This window comes from Mus musculus, chromosome 6 (assembly GCF_000001635.26).
Source record: "Mus musculus strain C57BL/6J chromosome 6, GRCm38.p6 C57BL/6J".
NCBI lineage: Eukaryota > Metazoa > Chordata > Mammalia > Rodentia > Muridae > Mus > Mus musculus.
This window is the reverse complement of record NC_000072.6, coordinates 106,751,247-106,760,120: the sequence shown is the minus strand read 5'-3', so window position 1 is coordinate 106,760,120 and position 8,874 is coordinate 106,751,247.

Genomic DNA, 8,874 nt, shown 5'->3' with positions numbered 1-8,874 from the left:
ATCACCTTCAAAATTCCGAGTTTAGGCAGCCTCAGATCAGAGTAAGGAAGACTCTAAAGTGAGTTTCTATAGCGCTGTTCTTTACTGCATTGTTTAGCTATAAGTGTGGGTTCACATGAAACAGTCTACTGCCAAAGCAGAAATCACTTCCCTCCTTGCTCCCAAACCTGCTTTGTGTGCCAGCTTCTAGCAAAGATTCTGAAACACGGAAGCTGGAGTAAACCAAACATGTTTCTTTGATCTACCCAGGGTTTTAGATTTGAGACAGGATGCACGGGCAGCCATCACTGCAGTGGAGACAGAAGTACAAACATCACTCTAAGTTCAGTAACAGCACAAAATAAAATATGTACAAGTAGTAGGTCAGTGAGGAGAGGGAAGCAAGACAGGTCCTTCATGGACCAGAGAACATTCAGATTAAATTATGAATTAGTTAGAGGGTTCTCAGGAAGACTTACTCATTGCCAGTCATTACTAACTAAATATTCCTTCCAAGTCAAACATTTATCATCTTCTGGAATAACCCCAAAATTTGTAGAATGAACAATTCTGCCACTCCAGGCAATGTGAATTTGGGAGACATCACAAAGAAGCTGTGGAGTGTAAATTCTCTAAGCCTCAGTTTACTCACCTGTAAAACAGGTTTATGGGGCTATAGTGATACATATGTGGCAGTGGACAACTTCAGATAAACAAGAACCTCTTCCCTGAAACAAAATGTTATGTTTTTGTTAGTAGAGTATTTAACTGTATAGCTTTTGTTACCTTTTTCCTTACCGTGTATGATTGTGCAGTGTGTATGTTATATATACATATGTGTTGGGTAGGCCAGAGGAGCATGTTAAGAATCCTCCTCTATCCTCAACATCTTTCCCTAAGACTCACATTTTTTTTTCAGCTAGGCTGGCAGGCAGCAAGCCTCAGCAACTCTCCTGTCTCTAACTTCTGCAAACACTGGGGCTTTCAGGTACATGGAAGACCTCACTAAGCCTTTGAGGTAGGTACAGGTGTCTGAGCTCGAGCCACCACAGTTACACATGGGGAATATAAATGCTCTTAACTTGTGAGTTATCTCTCCTACCCTTTTGTTGGATTTAAAGCAATTTAGCTGATTTCCTGTCTGACTTGCAAAGCCCTAGCTGCTGGAGAAAGAACTAGGAAAGGTTTAGGTTTTGGGAGTCTCTGCAGAAAGGAGAAGAGCTTTGACTTTCAGTGAAACACAGTGAGACTACACTAAGCTTACACTATACAGATTTCCCAATAACTGCCTGGGATTTTGATAAAACTGTGTTAGGAAGATCTTTCTTATATTTCTATGACAGCTGTACTGGCATATAATTAATGTCATAAAATTCATGGAAAGTATATAACTCAATGAGTTTTGAAAATTGGTTGAGTTGCTATCACTACACACAGCATAAAATGTTTTCATTACCCCAAGAAACACTCGGTAGCAGTTACTGCTCAACTGCTCATGTTCTCCAGACTTCCCCGTTGTGTCCCCTCTACAGCTGAACTCTCCATCATTAGCTGATTTTCTTTCTCTATAGATTATCTTGGTCTGAACACTGCACATTAAGAATGGACTCATGCATTGGTTCTCTCTGACTAGCCTGACCTAGCTTCCTGTTTTTAAGATTCATCTATTCTATAGCATGGATTAGTACTTCCTTTTTGTTATTTATCAGTATGCCATTGATGCCCATACTATATATTCTTCCTCTCTCTCTCTGTGTGTGTGTGTGTGTGTGTGTGTGTGTGTGTGTGTGTGTGTGTGTGTGCGTGTGTATTGCAGGGAGCAGGTGCAGGGGGAGTGTCTTAGTCAGGGTTTCTATTCCTGCACAAACAACATGACCAAGAAGCAAGTTGGGAAGGAAAGGGTTTATTCAGCTTACACTTCCATACTGCTGTTCATCACCAAGGAAGTCAGGACTGGAACTCAAACAGGTCAGGAAGCAGGAGCTGATGCAGAGGCCATGGAGGGATGTTCTTTACTGGCTTGCTTCCCCTGGCTTGCTCAGCCTGCTCTCTTATAGAACCAAGATTACCAGCCCAGAGATGGTCCCACCCACAAGGGTCCTTTCCCCCTTGATCACTAATTGGGAAAATGCCTTACAGTTGGATCTCATGGAGGCATTTCCTCAACTGAAGCTCCTTTATCTGTGATAACTCCAGCTGTTTCAGGTTGACACAAAACTAGCCAGTACAGGTTGCAAAGTGAGATACATACACCACTGTAAGCCTATTTAAGGCAGAGGGCAATCTCAGGTAGCAGTCCTTACTTTCTACCTTGTTCCAATCAGTCACTTTTTTCATTGTTTTTCTGAAATTTATTCCAGGATGGCAGGTTGCAGGTACTCTCCAGCCTCTGCCTTGCATCTTGCTCCATTAGTGCTGGGATTATAGACACTCACCATGCATTCAGTTTATTTAAGAGGGGTCTGTAGCTTTGAATTCAGGTCCCCGTGTTTGTGTGGTCAGCATTTTTGCCTACTGAATCATGTAAGCTCTGTAGCACATATACTTTATCTATTCATCAGTTGATGGATGCTTGGGTTGTTCCCGTTTCTTGGCTATTACAGGTAATGCTGTGCATATTCACACAAACATTTATATGTTTGTGATAGTTCTTTGAGAATTTCATGCATGAAGACAGAGCATTTTTATCATATTCATTCCCTGTCTCCTTTTAACTCCTCCAAGATTCACTCACATGACCCCACACAACCTCACATCTCCTTATTTTTGGTAACCACTGAGACCAGTTTGTGCAGCTGTACATACACTCAGGGGTATATGGTCATCTTCTGGAACACAGCTGATGTACAAGAGTCTACATCTTTAAGTACTGGAGTCTCCCTCCGAAAGCTCCCACTAAGAGTCACTAGCTCCTCAGTTATGGGCTGGGATTCGTGAGCTATCCCTCAGTCTATACTGAACTGTTGCCTGGCCTGATCTTGCAGGTCTTATGCAAGATCACAGTTGCTGTGAGTTCATCAGTGGAGGGTCTGTTCCTGTCCAGAAGATACTCCTTTGACCTAGTCTTCCCCAACATATGGTGTTTAAAATCTTTTCACACTACTCTTCCATGATGGTCCCTGAGCCTTGGGGATAAAGGGTTTGATACAGATAGACCATTTATGACAGCGCACTCCATGGATACCTTCCATGCACTTTGACTAGTTGTGAGTTTCAGCATTAGCCACTATTTACAAAAGAGAGACAGATAGACAGACAGAGATAGAGACAGAGAGACAGAAGAGGGGAATGTGGGAAGGAAGAAAAGACAGACAGACAGACAGACAGACAGACAGACAGACAGAAAGAGAGGAAGAAAGAAAGAAAGAAAGAAAGAAAGAAAGAAAGAAAGAAAGAAAGAAAGAAAGAAAGGAAGGAAGGAAGGAAGGAAGGAAGGAAGGAAGGAAGGAAGGAAGGAAGGAAGGAAGGAAGGAAGAAAGAGGGAAAGAAAAGTTCTAAAGTTTTCTAATGAAGTCTGAGAGCTTCGCTGCTGTACAACATATAAATCTTTGAATGTACACTTCCATTCTCTGGGTAGGTTGGGTAGGTATCTGCCTGGGAACATTAGATAAATGGCAGCTGATATTTTCTTTGTGAAGATCTGTTAGGCTATCTTCCAAAGGAGTAGGTGGCACTATTTTCAATCTCAGGAAAGATATTGGAAGTTTTCATCCATACTTGTCACTATCTTTATCTTAGCCGTCATAGTGGGTGTAAGACGGTTGTGTCACTGTGGTGTGATTTGAGTATTCCTCATAGCTAATGATCTGAGAGGGTTTTTTCATATGCACATTGACTATTGGTACACTTTCTCTGTCTCTCACACAAATATATGTGTGTGTATATACACACATATTATATATATGTTCATATTCTTTATTAAGTTCACACTTAGATGATTTTTCTTTCTTTTTTATTAGATATTTTCTTCATTTACATTTCAAATGCTATCCCAAAAGTCCCCCATACACTCCCCCCGCCCTGCTCCCCTACCCACTCACTCCCACTTCTTGGCCCTGGCATTCCCCTGTACTGGCGCATATAAAGTTTGCAAGACCAAGGGGCCTCTCTTCCCAGTGATAGCTGACTAGGCCATCTTCTGCTACATATGCAGCTAGAGACACGAGCTCTGGGGGTACTGATTAGTTCATATTGTTGCTCCACCTATAGGGTTGCAGACCCCTTCAGCTCTTGGGTACTTTCTTTAACTCCTATATTGGGGGCCCTGTGTTCCATCCTATAGATGACTGTGAGCATCCACTTCTGTATTTGCGAAGCACTGGCAAAGACTCACAGGAGACAGCTATATCAGGGTCCCTTCAGCAAAATCTTGCTGGCATATGCAATTGTGTCTGAGTTTGGTGGCTGATTATGGGATAGACCCCCAATTGGGGCAGTCTCTGGATGGTCCATCCTTTCATCTTAGCTCTAAACTTTGTCTCTGCAACTCTTTCCATGGATATTTTATTCCGTATTCTAGGGAGGAATGAAGTATCCACGCATTGGACTTCCTTCTTGATTTTCTTGTGTTTTGGAAGTTGTATCTTGGGTATTCTAGGTTTCTGAGCTAATATCCACTTATCAGTGAGTGCATATCTAATGACTTCTTTGGTGATTGGGTTACCTCACTCAGGATGATATCCTCCAGATACATTGATTTGCCTAAGAATTTCATAAATTCATTGATTTAATAGCTGAGTACTACTCCATTGTGTAAATGTACCACATTTTCTGTATCCATTCTTCTGTTGGGGGACATCTGGGTTCTTTCCAGCTTCTGGCTATTATAAATAGGGCTGATATGAACATAGTGGAACATGTGTCCTTCTTTCCAGTTGGAACATCTTCTGGTTATATGCCAGGAGAGGTATTGCTGGATCCTCCAGTAGTACTATGTCCAGTTTTTTGAGGAACCACCAGATTGATTTCCAGAGTGGTTGTACCAGCTTTTAATCCCACCAGCAATGGAGGACTGTTTCTCTTTCTCCACATCCACACCAGCATCTGCTGTCACCTGAATTTTTGATCCTAGCCATTCTGGTTGGTGTGAGGTAGAATCTCAGGGTTGTTTTGATTTGCATTTCCCTGATGATTAAGGATGTTGAACATTTTTTTCAAGTGCTTCTCAGCCCTTTGGTATTCCTCAGTTGAGAATTCTTTGTTTAGCTCTGTACCCCATTTTAAAAAATGGGGTAATTTAAATTTCTGGAGTTCAGCTTCTTGAGCTCTTTGTATATATTGGATATTAGTCCCCTATCAGATTTAGGATTGGTAAAAATTCTTTTCCAATCTGTTGGTGACCTTTTTGTCTTATTGACAATATCTTTTGCCCTACAGAAGCTTTGCAATTTTATGAGGTTCCATTTGTCTATTCTTGATCTTACAGAACAGGCCATTGCTGTTCTGTTTAGGAAATTTTCCCCTGTGCCCATATCTTCGAGGGTTTTCCCCACTTTCTCCTCTATAAATTTCAGTGTCTCTGGTTTTATGTGGAGTTCTTTGATCCATTTAGACTTGAGCTTTGTGCAAGGAGATAAGAATAGATCAATTCACATTCTTCTACATGATAAGTGCCAGTTGTGCCAGCACCATTTGTTGAAAATGCTGTCTTTTTTCCACTGGATGGTTTTAGCTCCCTTGTCAAAGATCGAGTGACCATAGGTGTGTGGGTTCATTTCTGGGTCTTCAATTCTATTCCATTGATCCACCTCCCTGCCACTGTACCAGTACCATGCAGTTTTGCATCACAATTGCTCTGTAGTACAGCTTGAGGTCAGGCATAGTGATTCCCCCAGAGGTTCTTTTATTGTTGAGAATAGTTTTTGCTATCCTAGGTTTTTTGTTATTCCAGATGAATTTGCAAATTGCCCTTTCTAACTCAGTGAAGAATTGAGTTGGAATCTTGATGGGGATTGCATTGAATCTCTAGATTGCTTTCGGCAGGATAGCCATTTTTATTATATTAATCCTGCCAATCGATGAGCATGGGAGATCTTTCCATCTTCTGAGATCGTCTTCAATTTCTTTCTTCAGAGACTTGAAGTTCTTGTCATACAGATCTTTCACTTCCTTAGTTAGAGTCACACCAAGGTATTTTATATTATTTGTGACTATTGTGAAGGGTGTTGTTTTCCTAATTTCTTTCTCATCCTGTTTATCCTTTGTGTAGAGAAAGGCCACTGATTTGTTTAATTTTATATCCAGCTACTGTGATGAAGCTGTTTATCAGGTTTAGGAGTTCTCTGGTGAAATTTTTAGGGTCACTTATATATATTATCATATCATCTGCAAACAGTGATATTTGACTTCTTCCTTTCCAATTTGTATCCCCTTGATCTCCTTTTGTTCTCAAATTGCTCTGGCTAGGACTTCAAGTACTATATTGAATAGGTAGGGAGAAAGTGGGCAGCCTTGTCTAGTCCCTGATTTTAGTGGGATTGTGTCTAGCTTCTCTCCACTTACTTTGATATTGGCTACTGGTTTGCTGTATATTGCTTTTATTATGTTTAGGTATGGATCTTGAATTCCTGATCTTTCCATGACTTTTATCATAAACGGGTGTTGGATTTTGTCAAATGCTTTCTCAGCATCTAACGAGATGATCATGTGATTTTTGTCTTTGAATTTGTTTATATAGTGGATTACATTGATGGATTTTCGAATATTAAACCATCCTTGCATCCCTGGGATGAAGCCTCCTTGGTCATGATGGATGATCATTTTGATGTGTTCTTGGATTCGGTTTGTGGGGATTTTATTGAGTATTTTTTGCATCAATATTCATAAGGGAAATTGGTCTGACGTTTTCTTTCTTTGTTGGATCTTTGTGTGGTTTAGAGATCAGAGTAATTGTGGCTTCATAGAATGAATTGGATAGAGTACCTTCTCTCTCTATTTTGTGGAATAGTTTGAGAAGAGTTGGAACTAGGTCTTCTTTGAAGGTCTGATAGGACTCTACACTAAACCCATCTGATCCTGGGCTTTTTTTTTTTTTGGTTGGGAGACTATTAATGACTGCTTCTATTTCTTTAGAGGAGATGGGACTGTTAAGATCGTTAATCTGATTCTGATTTAACTTTGATACCTGATATCTGTCTAGGAAGTTGTCCGTTTCATCCAGGTTTTCCAGTTTTGTTGAGTATTGTCTTTTGTAGTAGGATCTGATGATGTTTTGGATTTCCTCAGGATCTGTTATTATGTCTCCTTTTTAATTTCTGATTTTGTTAATTAGGATACTGTCCCTGTGCCCTCTAGTTAGTCTAGCTAAGGGTTTATCTATCTTGTTGATTTTCTCAAAGAACCAGCTCCTGGTTTAGTTGATTCTTTGAATAGTTCTTTTTGTTTCCACTTGGTTGTTTTCAGCCCTAAGTTTGATTATTTTTCTGCTGTCTACTCATCTTGGATGAATTTGCTTCCTTTCCTTTTAGACTTTCTAGGTGTGCTGTCAGACAGCTAGTGTATGCTTTCTCTAGTTTCTTTTTGGAGACACTCAGGGCTATGAGTTTTCCTCTTAGGACTGCTTTCATTGTGTCCCATAAGTTTGGGTATGTTGTGGCTTCATTTTCATTAAACTCTAAAAAGTTTTTAATTTCTTTCTTTATTTCTTCCTTGACCAAGGTATCATTGAGTAGAGTGTTGTTCCGTTTCCACATGAATGTTGGCTTTCTATTATTTATGCTGTTATTGAAGATTAGCCTTAGTCCATGGTGATCTGATAGGATGCCTAGGATAATTTCAATACATAACCATGCACATCATATGCAAAAATATTAATTGATCATATGTCTAAGAGTTTACTTCTGAACTGTTAGTTTTATCTTTGTGATCAGTATGTTTTCAATAATTTAAGTAGATCATTGTGTCTCTAATATTTTAAGTAAGTTTGTTCATGTATTTGTATTACATGTATTAGATGAGAAACACATGAATAAAGTAAAAGAAATAGTAATATTGCTGTATTAGAAGGAATTACTTTACTCCTGGTTCTGCACTGATGTGTACATCCATGCTTTTTTACCTTGGCCTTACAGGTGTGGCTGACAGAGTATACTTTAGGGATGCGGCTTTTAATTCTGGTTTTCATCCTGCTGTATGCTCTAAGCCTTAGAATTGAGCAGATAATCACCATGAGCTTAAATGGGTGGTTTTGCCCTCAGGCCCTGCTGCTTTCATTGTAAAAACAATATGCCCTGGGAAGTCCTATTTACAAACGTCCTGCAGATGCCTGAACCAAACCTGAACCCATTATGTGATCTAGAACCCAATGTAAAATAAACCAGACTCCAGTGACAAATCAGACATGCAGGTGAGAAGCAGATGCCTTTCAGTGATGAACATTGCTAAGCTCTCATGTCTGTTCTGTATAAATAGCTAAGACACCTACAATTTAGTTATAACCGCCTAACTTAGACATACATAACCTACAACTTAGACATAACCTCTCATTCTTCATCTGACTAAATGACATTTAAAAAGTGTGCTTATTTGTGTGTGTGTGTTCATTGTTTTTCCTATAATAGCTACTTATCAAAAGTCCTTGATAATAATGGAAAGAGTGGTACATACTTGTAATCCCAGCACACAGAAGGAAGAGGCAAGAGAATCACAAGTTCAAGCCAATCCCTGGATACACAGATAGTCTAAGGCCAGTCCAGGTTACATAAGACCCTGGTGGGGTGGGAGGAACATAAAGATGCTTACCACAATCACAATCACAATCACAATCAATCACAATCACCCGTTTTATTGTCCACATAGTCAATGTTGAGAAGCTGTCTTTTACCCATCCCTATATTTCTTTTCCCATTGCAGAGAAACCTGCAATGAGTTTCAGTCTCTTCCATATAAACGTTGCTC